Source organism: Lissotriton vulgaris, chromosome 2_1 (genome assembly GCF_964263255.1).
Source record: "Lissotriton vulgaris chromosome 2_1, aLisVul1.2, whole genome shotgun sequence".
In the NCBI taxonomy this organism is placed as follows: domain Eukaryota; kingdom Metazoa; phylum Chordata; class Amphibia; order Caudata; family Salamandridae; genus Lissotriton; species Lissotriton vulgaris.
This window is the reverse complement of record NC_141687.1, coordinates 1,397,362,431-1,397,381,282: the sequence shown is the minus strand read 5'-3', so window position 1 is coordinate 1,397,381,282 and position 18,852 is coordinate 1,397,362,431. Positions and strand designations below refer to the sequence as shown.

General features: G+C 44.7%; 1 protein-coding gene across 3 annotated transcripts in view; it reads right to left on the bottom strand.

Moving 5' to 3' along the window:
* Positions 1-18,852, bottom strand: part of LOC147732646 (zinc finger protein 425-like) — a 254,029-nt gene that overhangs the window by 183,157 nt on the left and 52,020 nt on the right. The gene's annotated exons all lie outside the window — the stretch shown is intronic.

The window sequence follows — 18,852 nt, the reverse complement described above, 5'->3', positions numbered from 1 at the left end:
GCAGGTGTCCAGACTGTAAAATGTGGTATCATCCAAAAGAGTGCTGGGAGATGTAGTACCACAGCATGAAAAAGAGTCGGGCCACTGGGAAATGTAGTTAAATCCCAAGGTGCGCGAGGAAATAAAGTTCCAACAGCCGCAAAAGGAGCCACACGAGACCAGCGAGTGGAAAGTGTGGTCTGGTCTCAATGCGAATGGGACAAGAAGTCCCTTTGCCCGTAGTTATGGAAACCGGTCATGTGTTAGACAGCCGGAGGCATAGAAGAAAAAAAACGCTAAAACACAAGCGCTGAAACACAAGCGCGGCCCGAAAGTTAAATGTGCTGAGGAATGCCAGCCGTCTCCATTTCAAAGTAAAAAGTGCTGCTACTCAGTACTGAGAGAGCATGCACACTTCAAATAGTGAGAGACCGGCGCTAGCATGCTTTTTGCACACAGAAGTGGAGGGAAGAGTGGTGGAGAGCAGGCATGATGAGAGATCCCTCCCGGGGGCATGGCTAAGGGAAGAAATGGGGGCATAGCTATGGGAAAGAACCTTGCAGAACAAGCGCTGAAACACAAGCGCGGCACTTCAAACAGTGAGAGACAGGAGCGAGCATGCTTTTTGCACACTGCAGTGGAGGGAAGAGTGGTGGAGAGCGGGCATGATGAGAGATCTCTCCCGGGGCATGGCGACGGGAAGGAACCTTGAAGAACAAGCGCTACAAGCGCGTCCCCGTGGCCGCCAAAGTTAATGCGAGAGCAGGAGGTGAGCCCGCGAGTGGTGCGCAAGCGCTTGTAAGAGCAGTATGCTCATTGTCAAGCGCTGCACTCGTGCTTGTGGCGCGCCACCTGCTCGCTCCCGCAAGGTGGATGCCGCCACAAACACGAGTTTGAGCTTGAAATTGACCAGAGCAACGGCTAAAGGTCCTTCTAAGCAGCGCATGCACGCTGCCTAGGCGAGACCTAAAAATCAGGGGGGGGCTATGAAGGTAAGGGTGGATTTCCTACACCATGTACATGATGAGACCTTAAACTATGGGTTAGGTTACTTTTGTAATGAGTCAAGAGAGAATGAATAGTGCAATTCAATACATGCCAACAGAGCCAATTCAGAGAGGAGACTCCTGATTTTTTAAGTCAAAATAGCTTTATTTTGGTTGCCTTGCACCTGAAATTGCCTCTGCCTCCATAGTAGTCAATGGCAGAAACACATCCTCCCGATTATGTTTTTTAAATCTCCCATTTTCTTTTTCTAAAACGTTGGCATGTATTAAATATTTTGACTACTGGATTACTTAGGTAATTAGGGTTGGAGAACCCAATTGTGATTCTAATATGCAAAGAAGCAGAAGACCTGAGATAGCTGTGTATTTTGAAGACACTGAACCAAAAATATAAAAATTAATATCAAAGTGCCCCATACAAAATGTATCCTAAAGAAGGCAATTATATTGTCTAATACTGAAACAATATTGATGAATACGTACATTCCCAGAACTATGGTGCAAATAAGACTTAAAATTGGAGAAATATTTATGAAATATCACGATTCCATGTCCAAAACACCGACTGCTCACACAAGACAGCTTGTGACTCTGCCATTATCTACACAACCATGCATGTTTAAGCAACAGTCCCCAAACAAGGGTTTTAAACTCATCACATGCTTCTAACCACTTTCTGCAGCTCCTTTAGTTGAATGCTTATATCGTAACCCCTTCACCCTCATTAAACAGCTCATGGATTAATGTTAATGACTGACTGCTTTAAATGTTGATAAACTGCACAACCAGACAAGGAGCTGAGGCTGGCCAACTTGCTTAGACACATTAAACGGTTGCAGAGAAAAGCCACATGTTCATGGATTTTCAGAATAGGAAATTATTGCCCTGAAGAAAGAGTTCTGGTGCCTTGTAATGATGTATTAGAAGAAGCAATCTGCTGCTTAAGGTCTACCAATCTGAGGGAGAGTCAGAAGTTGAGCAGTTGAGGACATTGAGAGCACATTTTGGCGGGGTGCATGACCGGGAGCTGACGAAGCTGGTAACAGAAAGCTAAACTCTGTCCAGCGTGGCTTTCTCCAGCGTAATCCTGACATGAGCTTTTGCCACAGTGGGCAAATAAACACATCCAGGCAAGCACATAGACCTGAAGAACAACATGCTGTCCAATTTGAGCTGATCTGCAGTGCTTGAAGGGTGCTGCCTGAGCTGGGACGGAGTCCTCATCAAGAGGCAGGCAACATTGCGGCAGAGCTTGAGCTGCGACTTGTAAATGAGCCTTTAGTGCCCGATTGGGGACGAAGAGGTACCTGGTGTGGCGCTGCTAGTGTGACCTAAGAGCCGCTAGAGGAGCTTGTCACCCGAGGGTCCCCGGTTATCTGGACGGGTGGCACGATGTAGCTGGCCAGTGGGGCGGAGCAGAGCCCCGGGGCTGCGATGAGACATGCAGGACAGCGGTTTGCTGGACGAGACTGTGCTGGCGAGGTATTGTCCTTGAGCCGGCTGCCTGGCAATCCATCTGCATCTGTATTGGTAGGCGATTGGGGCCTATAACCGCTGCAGGAAGTGCTGCATCACACTCTTGGGAGACCTTTGGTGGTGTGGAGGCTCGAGGGGCTGGGGCTGGTGGGCATGGCGCTGCCGCAAGATGAGACGACTCCATGCACTGCAGGAAGAGGAATGGACCTGCTGCTTACGCAAGACTGTACTGGCTGCAGGAATGGCGTATTGAGGCAGGGCTGCAAGGCTGCAAGGCTGCCTGCAGGCCGTGTGAAATGCGGAGCACGCCGAGGCCCAGTGAGTCCAGCGGAGGGATTGGATCATTGGCTGCTCCTTTGTAAGGGGATTGCTCTGCCCATGTCCTCTTCTCAATCTTCTACACTTTTGAAGCTTGCTCGAGCCTGGTGGTGGTCTGCGGCCTAATCGAGTAGCTATAACTGGAAGTGCTTGGGGGACCTTTGGCTGACTCTGCTGCTGAGTGCTGGCCATGTGACTTTTCACCTGATCACTGCCACCAGCAATTGGATGGCCATTTTATTCCCAACTGGGCAGGTCCTTGATGAGGGAATTTGATTATACATACTAGACGATATCGCCGCTAACTTCAATAAATTTGCAGGTGACTGCATCCGCCTTAAGGGCTATGCTTCTGCGTTTGTCCCGGCTGACTCTGGGACAATGGTGGTCCGTTACATTCTCCCCTGCTGTAGTATTAGGAGCGTTGGCCCTGGACCGGCTCAGTCTCTGGGACACTGAATGGCTCCTGCTTCAGCGGTCTGTGGCTGCTCTTTAGCTCCAGGGCCTGGTAATTTTCCAGCTCTGTCGACTGCTGATGAGAAAGGGACCCATAGAGTAGATCCATGCCTGGATATTCACTAGTTAATCCTTTGAGATCTTCGTCCTGATCAACTCCCTTTGGATTACATAGGGCGCAAAAAAGATCACCAATGGCTCGATGCACAGGGTAGAGATTCTGCCAATGTGACAGCTCAGACGGATGCGCAGGTGCCAGACATGGACATGGCTCGAACCTCACACGCCTTCGGCACCTGTCCAAGACCCTGGGATCAAACATCAGCGTGGTGTTCGATCGAGCCACAGACAGACCTGATAAAAGACCCCCAGCCCCTCCCAAATAGAGACCACCCACAAGTGGCGCAGCGCAGTGGAGGCAATGGCATAAATTAGCATCTCTGGGACGGTTCCTTTGTCACTGGCAGATGACAACACCATCAGAGACTCAGACTTGGACTGTGCCTCCAGTGCTTCTGTGCTGTCCCGTATGGAGAAACCAGACGCGACTCCTGGGACTTCAAATAAAATAATTTGACATTTGTCTGCTGGTGATAATGTATTTCAAGATAGCTGTCCAGTTCTGGCTTGGGGAGCTCTCTGAACTAGCTTGGACTACTGTAGGAGGGGTCCTTGCATACTCCCCGGGGTGCTCACTGCCTTCGAGTATTGATGTAGCCGGGTTTATAGCCCCAGATGTGATGCCTTTTTCCTTGCCTCGCACTCCACGTTATATTTCTTCATGACTACTCTCACGGAAAGCTTTGTTGTTGTGATGGTTTGGATGGGGGGCCAAAATCTGCTTGTCCTGGGGATTGGGAGTTGGGGTAGTTATATAAAGTTGACTACTTGAGGGCCTAAGAGTTTTTTAGTTTTACAAAGTACACCCACTGAGATCCTACATTCACCATTGCTAGGGAGAAGGAGGGTGGAGGCTTGTTGGTTGTATGAATTTCAGCTCTTACCTGAAGGCGAAATTTATGATGTGTAAGTGTATTTCCTGGAATAGTAGAGGGATGCATATCATGTCTAAACATTACAAAGTGTTTTCCTAACTTTGACAGCTAAGGAGGGGGAGGCCCTGAAGAGGCAATGGTGTGGCCATCTATTCTACACTACATATTCAGTCTATGCCAGGTGGGTTCTGGTGTGGATTCGGAAGGATGTACCTTTTCAATATACTGCTAGTATCATGGACCCAGAGGACCGCTATGTGGTGGTGATGGGTAAAATGGAGGGTCGCAACATCACTATTGTTAGTGTTTATGCACCTAATGTGGTCCAGCCTCTCTTCTTTGAGACCCTTTCTAATGCATTAGCCCCATACCTCCTTCACTCAGTTTTTATGGGGGGAGATTTTAATTGCATTGCGCATCCTCAGTTAGACAGATCCTATCCTCCGCTCCCGGACTCACATGCCCAGAGGGTGGCAAGGACGTTTGTAGATTAGCAGACAAAGTGGGCGCTGGTTGATTGCTGGAGAGTAGGTCATCAGCACATTTGTAATTACTCATTCTTTTCCGGATTGCACAATATACATGTACACTTAGATGCCTTTTTGTGCATTCCTGATGTTCACAGCTTTGTGCGGAACACTGAATACTTAGCAGGAGAGGATTATGAACAGAGATCGTACGGGCTAAGTTTGGGTTGGGCCCCTCAGACCCCACGTATACCTACATGGAAACTAAAGCCTGCGAGGGCAAGATGGCGGCTGCGTGAGCGCTGTGCGAAGCCGCTCTCCCGGCCGCTGTAACTGTCTGCACTCTATGTGGAGAAAGAGACTTTAATGGACAGTGGATTAAACAGGCGAAAATGCTCTTAAGTTACCCATAGCTGTGCCGATGGATTGCCGGATTCACCGATGTACCGACGGTTTGAGGGCTGATGAGGCTACTGATAGTCAGAGTCCGGACGGCTCGGGCTGTGTGGGTGTTTTCAACGGCAGCGGCTGGCGTTAAGAGAAAACTGCTACAGTGACTCTGGGAAGCTAATCACTACTTTTTCTTTTCTGCAAAACTGCCAGAGAGTAGAGCAGAGGCCATAGCATAACCCATGCTCCGAACTGAACAAATCTCTGATGTGTTACTGGGAAACAGCTCTTGATTTATTCTTTTTTTTTTCCTTTTATATTGTAAACTGCCACTGTTGATCAATATTCTTTCTTTGGCATAACTGTAACCGATGATACTGACATGCTGTTCTAACTACTTTACACTTATTTCGATCCTTATGACCGAGCTCCCTCATGTGTATGAACAACTGAAGCGGTCTGTGACAAATATTCTGTACTACGGCATAGTTAATCTTTTTTTTTTCTCATATGTGTAATGCTGTAAAATGACAAAAATGCAATAAACATATTCAAACAAAAAAAATGAGTTATCAAGTGAAGGCAAGAGCCTGGCAGCAAACTTCTTAGAGAAATGTGCGCTGCTCCAACCTCCAAAAATGCTGAAAAACGTAGTCAATTCTAGGTTTCCTGAATTTTGGAAGAATTTATGTTCTAAACTACACGAAAGGGTTAAACCTCTCTACAAACTAATCAAACCTGATTTCAAACCAACTACTTGGACTCAAAATCACACAGAAATTTTGCGTTCAGTGCAAACAGACATGTTAGCAAAAACACAATTACAGACACGCGACAACGTGCGCAACCTTGTGATCTGAATCATCCCAGGAAGATGCGGATTCACATATCTAACCTTTAATGAAGGTGAGACGGTACCTATTGCATACAAATCACACTTGTACACACAAGCTGAAATGAAATTCACTTCAACAGAAAAAATACTGACAGCAGTTCAGACTGCTGTAGCAAAATAAAGATCACTCGCACAAGGTAAACACAAGAAAATTGTTACACCTGTACCTGCCTTAGAGGCAGTGACAAAAGCAAGCATTCCAAATGCAAAAGCTCTACATCCGAGATGGATACAATGGGTTAATTCTCTTGCTGCAACAGATGTTGAATACATTTTTGATCCGTATTTGAAAACACAAGAATTCTTACAATACGAATTAGAATGTCCTCTGCCGACCGAGATTCTGCCTCTAGAACATTACGGCTGTATAATCTATACAGACTGATCAGCACAGCCCGCAATTGGGGGTAAACAAGCCTACAGTGGTGCATGTGCGATTGTTAAAGGTCGATGGTGCGAAGGTAAATTTAGACCGATGGTCACTAAAACTCAGTCACTCGGAGACTGTACAGCTCAGCGAGCTGAACTCCAAGCTTTCAAGATGGCGCTTGAAAATACCGATCGCGAATTCCCCACACTCATAGTGTGCGATTCGTATTACTGCGTCCAGTCTTACAACGAATACTTACAGAACTGGGTTCAAAACGGCTTCAAAGACGCTAAAGGTGGCACAATTAAGCATAAACTGCTATGGGAACAAGTAGTTCTTTTGCAAAAAGAACTACAAAAGACTCACGTGATCCATACACTGAGTCATCAGCGTGATGGCGTTCACGTTGAAGGGAATTCATTGGCTGATGAGGTTGCAAAGGCAGCTGTGCAAACGGCTTCCGTAGCTGCAATTACTCGTTCAAAAACGAAAATAGACGGTGAAACAATGCTAGCAGTGAATGCCTCATTGAAAGGCAATTATGCAGCATTACCACTAAACTATCCACTCGGTAATACATAAATAAATTGATGCAAACTCTGTTCCTTTTGCTCGAATCCCTGGAGTGGGGGCTAGAGTAATTCCAAACAGGAACAAGAGAAGTGCTCTGATTCACGAAGCACATATGGAAGAGGGTCTGACACATCAAGGGATCTTGCAATCTTTAAAAGAATTGGAAGAGAGGTACTGGTGGCCCGGGAATGAGCGTCAATGTTTACAAATTCGGAATCAACTGTGATACCTGTTACAGGGAGCATAGCTTCGAAGACCACCAGGTACCTAACTACAGTGTAACAAGCACAGCTCAGACACCATTGTTAGAAAGCATTAGACTATCTACACGAAGACGTCGCCATAGACGTACGCGGTCCCACAAATATTAAGACGAGATTCATTTGGATGTGGCTCCAGCGCACAGCTGACGCCAGAACTGTTATAAAAGATTTACGAGTCTTTATCAGCACATACGCAATTGGCACGCTACATTCTGACCAGGGTCCTGCGTTTAGCTCCAAAGCTTACAAGGAGGCCATGGCCAGCTTGGGCGTTGCATTGCGGTTTTCGAGTCCCTTCCATCCTGAGGGAAATGCGGTAGTGGAAAGAAAAAACGTGACATAAAGCAATCAATAACAGCTAGGGTATTGGTTCGGGTGACGGGTGGGTCAGACATCTAAATAGTGTCCAACATAGTCTTAACAATCTGCCAAGAAATTCTCTGGGGGGAATCACTCCATATGAACTATTATTTGGTACTAAATGAACACAACAAATAAGGGTTTCAACAGCACACCTCTTATTATACTATCAATATCCTATTAAGGTCAGTGTAGTTTCATTTGATCCGAACATATAGACAATCACAGACGATATTTTTATATAAAGGGATTCAAGACGCGTGATGATCTTGATATTCTTTTATTCAAAAGTACTTCATTAAAATTTCCCAGCACACGGCTTGCCGACACGTGTTTCTTCTTACAAAGACTTTTTCAAGGGAGCAAAACTGTGTATAATATATGTCCAAGTATCCGGATGATTAGATTCAATCTCCAATGTCACATAAGTGGTGCATAAATTCACCATGCAATCTCAGTCTATAGGGCAATCAATATTAGATCATTTAAAGTGTAGCCAATCCGCGGTCCCGGAATATAAATAAGATATCCACAAGTAGTACAGAAGGTGAATGTCCCCTTGTACAGGATAGTGTCCGTGACCTAGTTGGGCTCTCCGTTTCCAGCTAAGATGTTGAAGAGATGATAGTGCAAATGCACCAGTTAAGTATACGTTCCTGTAGTAAATCTTAATAGGGTCGCCTGATGTAGATAGCCGCCCGAAGTTAGTACTGTGCCCCAAAATTCAGTAGGTCATGACCATAATACGTCTTGACCTAGTTTTTAATTACGAACGGAGTGACGTGATAACCCTCTTTTCCATTTTGGAACGCCGAAAACGGAGTAGCAATTGTTGATCTTACACGTATACAAACCTGTTCTTTGAATGTGCGGACGTTTCTCTTGGTTTAGGGAACACTACTACCCAACGTTTTCTGGTATAATATTATTTGGTATTAGAATGCTTATCCGGGACCTTGATTGTCAAACTTCAGTGGTGGAACAGAAATCGTTTGATATCAAAGACCGTTTGGCTGTTTTACAGGACTTAAATTAAACAAGAAGAAGTCTGAGAAACACAACACAAAGCCCAATGACCACTGAAGAAAAACCACCTGTCCCAGCAAGACCTGTCTGGATTCCAAAGATTGGGGATCTAGTCAGGGAAAAGATCGTGGTAAAGAAGGAATTTGGGCCATCTTAGAGAAAAGCTGTACCTGTCTTAGCAATTCTTGGAACAAGATCAGTGTTACTACCGCCGCTTGCTGGAAAAAGGGAGAACAGAACAGTATCAATTGACCTGGTAAAACCACACCATGTGGCCGATAATAAGTAGTAGGTCCAGTGGACTCCCAAGATGTAGCAGACAACCAAATCTAGCTTCTATTCAAGAGGTTCAAACTGAAAGACTTATCACCTTTGATAAACTTGCATTGAGAAAAGAAGAACTTTGCAACACAGCCATGGAACTCGTGCCTCTTGATACCCAAATATCGGTTCGTCAAGAAACGCCTGTCTACAATGATGTAGAATCTGACTATACAAACATGTCAAAGGAGAAAGCTACTCCAGTGATCTCAAAACATCCGGATGCAATACCAACTATTGACAGAACTGCCTCTGGCTATTTCATCAACTTTGATACATTTTCCGAGGATCCCAGTGAACCTGAAACTACGCCAGCAAATAAAACTTTCAAAGAAAAAATAACAGAACTCTTTCAACAACGTGGAAAAACATATCTGGTTACACCACGGATTGAATTTTGGATTGTGTTAGGTGTACTTTTTCTGCTACTATGGCTCATTCTTTTTTTGTGTTTGGGACAAATGATAGATGGAAAATACAGTAATTGGACACAGCAAGTAAGAACATCAACTTGCTACTGCAACCTTACAAGTCATCTCATCGTGAACAAAGAGACCTGTCATCAGTGAACATCAGAGCCGTTCCTATACCTGGTGGTATAGCATGGGACACAACTGATTATGACATTTATGGCCCGTTGGAACTGCTGAAAATTCCACACCAGTTCAAGTTCTCTTTAAGTGATTTTGTTTCATCAAACACCTTTTCAGATGATTGGGACTGTGTAACTGTTAATACTATGATGTCAGACTTAGAAATGTCAGCAAAATTTCAAAAACATGAACACCTAGAAGGTTAAACAAGTTATGAAGAACTGTATTGTTATAATCATTTTGGTCATTATTTGCACAAATCTGTAAATCCTAGAAATGTTTTTTCTTACAATCAATGGGAACATTGTCTAACTCCACCAAAAGGCAGCTCTAAGACATTTTATAACAAATTCCCATACGTTACAGGTTTTAATGTCACAAACCCAGAAACGTTTTATTTAAAAAATGTGAATAAGACTGGGATGAAAACCATGTTGTCCAACTCTAAACAAATCTATTCTGCAAACTTTTATGCTCAACTGTCTACATTAGGGTACAACTTTTGGAAAGACAACATTGAGACAAAAACTGTCTGGGGCACAAAAGAATGGCAGGTGCAGGGTTTAGAAGCCTTGTTCAGAGCCTGCATTATACCAAAACAAATTATATTTTTGAATGAAACAGTTCAAGAAACATTCTGTCTTGGCTTAGCGAAGATAAAAGATTTAAACAAACTGTCCATACCTAAACCCACACCTGACAGTATTAACACTTCGGATGAGGAGGTAGACGTGAAACAGATTTTAAAACACAACAGAACAAATCCTGATTGGAAACAACGGTTAATCTGGCCCATAGACACGAATAACTGTCAAGATAGATTCATGAACAAAACAGAAGGGTTTAAATTGAATAGGCCAGATCCAAGATTCTCCCAGAGACAACACCCAGGGATAGTAACCACATATAGTGTAGGAAAAATATGCCTTGATTGGCTAAAGAAATCTACACTTCCAGAAATTAAACACTTGAATTTACTTAAAGAAGGCGTTGACTTACGAGACTTTTTACTTAGGCCTCAAACAACATCAAAAACATTTCATATACGCTGGTATATACGCTGCGTTCAACGAAGCTTGGAAAATAAGGCAAATGGAAACTGCAGAAAAAATACGAGAAATTGATCGTATTCATTTAGAGAAAGCCCTCTCTGTAGTGGACAATGGGTTAACGACTCTGTCCTCCACAATGTATTCTTTTGACAGCATTGTATCATCTGCCATTGACCTAATAGAACAGGATTTGCAAATGTTACAACATGGCCAGTCTCAATTACGTTCTATGATGCTGCTAGGCTGGAGTTACAAAATCTCCGTTCAGGCTAAGTGCCATGGCGTCTAATAAATTCCATGTCATTGTTTACTGTCTTCAACCTTACAGATAAACAAATCTCTTTGGTACAGTGCTGAGCATTGAAAAACTGGAAAGATTACCATTAACTGTTTCTGAGAAACCGGTCGTTGAATGGATAATACATGGCACCATAACGATACCAGTGACGATTTTTTAATTTCAGTATTGTCTACAGCATATACCAGCAGGCCTGTATGAAAGGTTGGGTAAAGGATACATTAAATCAACTTGGACTTTACCATACACACACAAATGTTGGAGTGGGGGAAAGGAGGTATTTCTTAGTACAAAAAATTGTAAAAACTCACTAAGCGGTACATTTACATGAAGCCTGCAAAGGTTCTTTAAATAACCTTTCTTGCCACATGCACGGTACTCCAGCGGCCGTGATAAATCCGATCTTTAGGCAGCTTTCCAATAGGAGCTACGTTATGCTCAATGATCACAGCTGTTGTGGCATGTTGCCAGGAAAATTTTTAATGTGATTAGAGATGCACTACCTTCTGTTAAAATGTATGCTAACAAATTTCAACCAAATTCAAAAATTTTTACCTTTAATTTATTTGGCGTGCTGCACGGGTGATACGTTTGTCCTCACTGTGTCTAAAACATGAACCTCCCTACCTCGAGACCATAGATCCCGACCCCTGCGCACATTTGCCAATAGGATTTACCCTGCAGTCATTAACACTATATACTTATTGATACAGATTGTTTTACTTCATATTCGAACATTTATTATGATACCATAAATATTCACTTGTGCTTAATATTAAATCATAAAACACATATTCCATACAATACATATCATGAAATCATTTGTTCATCACATCTTCAATTCTGTCAATTTCAGCCGTTGTTTTCACCATTTAAGAATGGCGGCCGCGGTAGGCTCACCATGGTAGTCCGTTGTTGATGTTTAGTACATACCTCGCCGGTAATAGTTTCCACGCACACGCGGATTTCGCGGAGTTGTTCTCAAACAGAGGCACGGGCAAGCGGAGTTGAGCAGTTTTGTTTCCGAGTGAATCGGTAAGAGAGATTGTGATTTAGAATTTGAGCGAGTTTAACATGAAGTTTAAAACGGAGTTTAGAATGGGTGTCTAACCAGACAATTCGCCCGACTTTGTTGTTTTAGGGTCACGTAAAGCGGTCGACCTCTAAGAAGAGGTTCATACGAATTACAGGCATTGACTTATAATGAAGCCCTTCGGTAAGTCCAGAAGGCAGAGCTTGAATACGCTTGCAGTAATTATTTAAAACACTGTTTTTTCATAGATGGTTCTCCACTTTTCAGGTATCAAGTGCGTCGCTTAGAATGTATCAAGTAAGCTGGCATTATGTTTCTGGTTCAGTTGTGAGCACGGAGGTGATGGTTAGAGTCACGGGTTTTGCACACTTTGATTTAGTCCTATACACATCATTAGAAAGCATGTTGCTCTTTTAATAAAATGGTTACATCGTTTATTCCAGTTGCTATATAATGCTCATTGCTGTGCAATATTGTTTTTGTAGATGGCACTTGCTCCTGATGAAGGGTCCTGTGAGACCCGAAATGCATAGAGCATCTTTAAAGAAACACAGAAGAAATTGACAGAATTGAAGTTGTGATGAACAAATGATTTCATGATATGTATTGTATGTAATATGTGTTTTATGATTTAATATTAAGCACAACAAGTGAATATTTATGGTGTCATAATAAATGTTCGAATATGAAGTAAAACAATCTGTATCAATAAGTATATAGTGTTAATGACTGCAGGGTAAATCCTATTGGCAAATGTGCGCAGGGGTCGGGATCTATGGTCTCGAGGTAGGGAAGTTCATGTTGCCAGGAAAAGCCTATCTGGTTAGTGTGTCGGCCAGGGTCACTTGTTGTATGCAAGTATTGTATCCAAAAAGTAATACAGACAGGGAGTCGGCGTTATGGCCTTCACTGAATATCTCTTCTATACGAATTGATACTTTAAGCAGAATGAAAGCCATTCTTTTACAAAAAACTGTGCCCTGACCTCGTCTAGAGAAACGTATGATCTGCAAGTTGCAAGGACTTCTGCAGAGATACATGCATTATTATCAACAAACTACCCCGTACATTTCGCAGAAATGTTAGGTCAAATCTTAAATATGTCTGATACCAGTGGCATCGCACATTTATTTAAGATGATCCTTTCAGGGCTGTTAACACCATTTAAAGCAGTCCTCTGCATTTTTCCAAATTTCGTTCACTCTGTGTTCGGTGGTCTGCCTCTACTTTTGGGACTCGTAGCAGGAATTCTATTTTTATTTCTCCTGCTCCGATATGGCAAGTCCAGTCACCAACGATACCGAGACTACCATGGAACAAGCCCTCCTAGCCATGCGGTATCGTGAAAGGATTACACAGATTCTTGGCTTTGCTCGTCTAAGAGATCTGAATACCACTTGGCTCCTTTCATTCAGACCAATCTGGCAAGATTGCATCTTACCTGTCCTACGATGCCTGCTTTGTGGAGAAGAATGCGTGTTGGACATCTGTCTTACCATTCCATCAGTACTGCCATCGGATGTTGACGCCTTGCTAGGTCCGGTAACGACTCATGAATCGTGTTGCTCCCAACGGCTGCTAATCCTGATGACGGCATTCATTGAGACCTCACCAGCGAATCCAGCTATTGGTGAGGTACGTACAACGACAGGCACACAGGTACCATCTACATCAATCATTGCTAATGCGAATGACGCAGACGGCGATGCTTCACATCTATGCACATTTGATCTACTTGAAGAAGTAGTTCAACTTTCACCAACTGTGGTAGACTGCTTCTTTGCCAGCTTAGATGATTTGATGTTTTCTCCCGACACCGAGAATAACTTTTGAAAGTGCACACAGCGTTCCATGAACTCTGAAATTCGGCCTTCGGATTTTCAAAACAAACCCTCTAACTTGGGAACTATATTTTTCAGCAATCTACATTTCAATTTTTTTCTTTTTCTTTTTTCGGAATAGAACCTTTATCCTTGGCACAGAGTAATCGGTTTAAAGTAGAACTATTCTTAGAGAACAAGAAATTCATTTGATACTTCCTATAAACAAATATTTGGCATTATCTCATGAAAACGATAACAGTTTATATATCATGCTATGGAATGGTTTCTACCTTTTTCTTCTGTAAATTTAGAGCCATATCATAACTGTCATTTTATGTTTTTTTTAGATAGCATTTTTAATGACAACTATTGCTTGTAAAATTCGTGCAGGACAAATACTCGTGTATTTCTATAAACCATGTTTAATGCATTTCATGCTTTAGTTATGTTTTTATGCTTATAGATTTAGTAATATTGGACATAATACGTGGAGTGGGTGTTGTATAGCGTTTTAGGACCCAAGTGTAATTTCCCCGATTCATGCCCTAATATAGGTATAAAATATTGTATCCTAATATAGGCATGGAAATCACAACCATATTAAGACATAGCTCAAGTAGTCCTAATACGGCTTGGCTACTTCCACTAGTTCCGAAAATCTACAACGATTTCTTGGAAAAACCAGCCTTCAGCAGTCAGGGACTTCCCCTGCATGAATATTAATTTATCCAGGAAATCATGGAGTTTTCAGAGAATCAAGTTTCTAATGGCGTTAATAGGTCCAATCTTACGTCAAACTCGGCACCTTCAAGGTATAAATATACCCACACTTGTCCAAACAAACACACGGTGGTTTGGAGAAGTTTGACTATCTACTTGCCCGATGCCCTGCTGCAGCAAGTGCCGAAGGAAGCCGACCCTCCAGCTGACGCACTGAGAGAGACGCTGTCTTTTCTCTTGCGGAGATATCCAGCTCTAGTGTTTCCAGACTACCCTTGCGGGTTGCTGGGAAATCGAGTCCTGAGAGAGAGATACAAGACCTCCTGCATTCTAAAACCAAGGTACGGAGCTGATTAGACCCTTAGAGAATTCTTGGAATAGATTTTTGGCAAAGAATAATTAAACTAAGCTACACCTCACCTACATCTTCCCTTGTACTAGACCTAGGTTAGGTACACCAGGGAAGGCGTATTTTAGAAGCACCAGTTGAGTACTTTTAGTCATTATTTGTCACAGTATGTATTTTATGTATCTTAGATATTTTATGGCTTAGAAACCATATCATGCTTTTACAATATTATTTTATCATATTCTTCGTACTGTACGCTTGGTACTTTACCACAAGTATTACGATTAAAGCAGTTCATTTCTTATGCTTGAGAAAGAAGACTGTTCAATAAAAACCTTTTATTGAAAACGCCCGTCTCTCTATTTCTCTGCACCTCTGGTGAAACGAAGCATGCACGATTGCCTGAGTGAATTAACTATCTATTGTTTCCGCGACTCTAGAGATATATTCTTACTCTTGGGAAACAAAGTTGTCATGTTTTAAGCGGTTGTCAGAAACTAATCGCTTCTGGTTCATTCGCGAAAGTTTCTAGTGACCTCTGAGCTAGCTCGCACACACACACAATTAAGTCTAGTATATTCGGTAGAGACCCAGTCGACTTCAGTCCTACGCCTAAACTACAGGATACACTATTCCAATGCGCAGAGCCTATTGGGAATATAGGAACTACACTACAACATCAAAATCACCTATCACAAAATGACCTGGTTTTGCAAGGGGGGGCACCTGGGTTTTTGGACCCGGGCTCAACAGCCATCTAGAGAAACCAACCAAACCCACATATTTCTGAAAACTAGCTACCCTGGGGAGTCCAGTGAATTATGGCTCATGTGGATCCCCCCTAACGATTTCCTACCCAGAATCCCCTGCAAACTTCAAATTTAGCTGGGAAAAAGATCACATTTCCTTACTTTTCTGTGTCGGAATGTTGTGGGATCACCGGGCTGACACAAACTTCCTACCACCTAGGGTTCCTCCAGGTCTCGCCAATAATAAATGGTACCTCACCCTTAATACTTGTTCACTCTATGTTCCCCCACGATTACATGGTACTACCCTTCCCGATATTGGGAAACTGCTCCTAGACATGCCGGCGGGCATCCTGCTTCTGGGGAGAGACATGAATGAGGTTATGGCAGAGGACATGGATAGGTCATCGGGTTCAGCATCCAGAGGGAGGGTGAGTCATCTCAGAGATTTTGTGCAGGCGATGTGTCTGGTGGACCTCTGGAGGGCACACAACCCCCACACTCGTCAGGGAGAAGTGTGGCTCACTGGTTAGAGGTGGCAGACCTGGAAGCAGAGGTCAGCCCGGGACCAGGGTTCAATTCCCGGCTCAGCGGGGTCTTGAGTCCTAAAATGTCCATGGACTCGACAATTCTCGCTCCGGTGCCTACTCGATTCACGGGTTCACACTCTGCGACTCTGGGCAATAGCTTGCTTAATCTCCACAACGGCCCCTCGCGGCGGGATGCCTGGCTTTCACCTTGCGGATACCCTGCCGGGGTATCTCACAAGGGGAATTTTCCAGGACGGGTTCCCTAAGCAAGCGCCTTGATGCCTTCGGGTGATACGTGCGCTATATAAATCGCAATACATTTATACACATATATCTGCGGTGCATGGGTCGGGTTCTAGGCTAGATTCCCTATTCACACAGGTTGGGGGCATGAACTCCTTTCATGGTGGGAGCCATAAGGCCAGAGGCATTTCGGACCACTCCCCAGTGGAGGTACAGCTACTGGTCCCTGGGAGGGATTGGAGTGCTTCCCCTAGACTGGACACTTTCATGTTCAAAGATTAAGAGTTTCAGACACAGTTCCGTAAGCGGGTGGATCAGTACTTCGCTGACAACATCGGCTCGGTCCAGTCACACATCATAGTTTGGGAGGCCTACAAGACAGTAGTGAGGGATTTCGTTAGGCGGAGGCAGGCAAGAGGAGGAAGGAGAAAATGGCGCAGATCGACAGACTCTAAATGCAATTCTGGAATTAGAGAAGGACAGGGAGGAAACTAAGGAGCAACAGCAAGAAAGGCGTCATAGATTATGACTTTTAGAGAAGGAAATGCATGATGTGTTGGCGGATCAGGCGCGATCACGAGCGTTAGCGACCCAGCGGCTAGTGTATGATTTAGGGGACAAGACCAACAAAATGATAGCCTGGCTGGAGGAGAGACGGGGAGCGAAACTGGGTGCCAGGGATTAGGACACAGGAGGGACAGCTACAGACCACGAGTGCAGGCACAGCGGAAGAGTTCGCTACCTATTATGAAACGGTCTACAGGTCCCACACTCAACGGACGGAACGAGAATGTGAGGATTTTCTGGCCCCCTTGCAGATGCCCACTTTGGAGGAGACAGACAGACAGAGATATCCTGGACTCTGACATCACAGTGGCCGAAATAGAACATGCTATGAGCGATTTACAAGTCCGGAAAGCACCGGGGCCCAATGGGTTCCCAGCAGAGGCGTTTCGATGTGTTGCTAGTAAAATAGCGCCCCATGTGCTGCGCATGTACAAAAAAGCCCAACAAAAGGGACGATTGGCAAAGGACCTTCGTTCAGCGACGATTGTGGTGATCCACAAGTCTGGTAAGCCACAAGACCTATGTAGCTCATATAGACCCAGATCTCTCCTTAATTTCGAGACGAAAGTCCTGGGCAAGATCCTGGCCACAAGGCTGGGAGCGGTGATACAATCCCTGATCCACCCGGACCAGTCGGGCTTTATGGCACATAGGAACACCCAGCTTAACTTGCGACGCCTCTATGGGGTAATACAGATTACATCCGCTCGACCGAACGTCCCGGCGGCCCTACTGTCGCTTGACGCTCATATGGCCTTTGATAGTATAGAATGGCACTATATCAATGCGGTCTTGGCCAGGATGGGGTTTGGGGACAAATTCCGAGCGCGGGTACGATAGTTATACACGACCCACTGGCGAGGGTCAGAGTGAATGGATCCTTGTCCAGGGAGTTTCAACTAGAGCGAGGCACGATGCAGGGCTGCCCGCTCTCCCCGACCCTCTTCGCCTTGGCCCTGGAGCCTTTGGCGACTTGGGTGCGGGCGGACTCACTGGTGTGAGGAATAGATCTGGGGAGTGGCTGGGAAGAGCGTATTTCATTATACGCCGACGATGTCCTGCTGTACGTCCAACGTCCTGAGGCTTCCATCCGGAGACTGTTTTTCCATAGATTTGGCGCCTTCTCAGGCTACCAGATCAACTGGGATAAATCCCTGGGTCATGTATTGGCAGGCCCTACGCCGTGCGTGACGGATGAATGTGGCGGGCTTGTATGGAAAGAGGTTTTTAGGTATCTGAGGATCTAGATATCGAAGACAGAGGCGGAATACATGCGCCTGAACGTGATGGCTCAATTGGAGCGTCTGCGTGGCGATGTTGTACATTGGAAGACCCTCCCGCTGTCCCTAATAAGCTGCGCGGTCTTATTCAAGATGATGGCCCTCCCTCGTCTGATCTATGCATTGCAGAGCGCGCCGTTCATGGTGCCGGAGCAGTTCTTTCGAACGGTTGAATCGGAACAGCGTTCGCTGTTGTGGAGCGGGGGGCTGTCCTAGGATAGCTCTCAGGAAGTTACAGAAAGGGGTGTATGGGGGGGGGGCTAGCGGTCCCAGACGCCCACATGTATTACTGGGCGTCCCAACTAGTCAATGTTAATGGTTGGGTGTTCGCACCTGTGGAGGAACCGGCGTACAGGGTGGACCAAATGGTCTTCGGAGACGCGACCTATCTGGCTGTCCTCTACCATTAAGGCAGATGCCGTAGGACCCTCCCGCCTCAGGCGAATGCAGTGGAGGAGGTGTGGAAGAGAGCGACTAAATTGCTGGGAGGGGGAGCGAAATTAACTGCCCAGACCCCCTTATGGGCCGGGAACTTTATCCCAGCAGTGGCCAAACTGCAAGGCCTTCGCGCATGGAACCTTATCGGCATCGACAGACTAGGGTACATTTGGAAAAGAGGAGACATGGTGGAATTTGCGTCCCTACAGACGGAATTTCAGATGGGAACTGAAGAGTTCCTGCATTGCCAGCAGCTTAGACATGCCATCCTGGGGCATTTG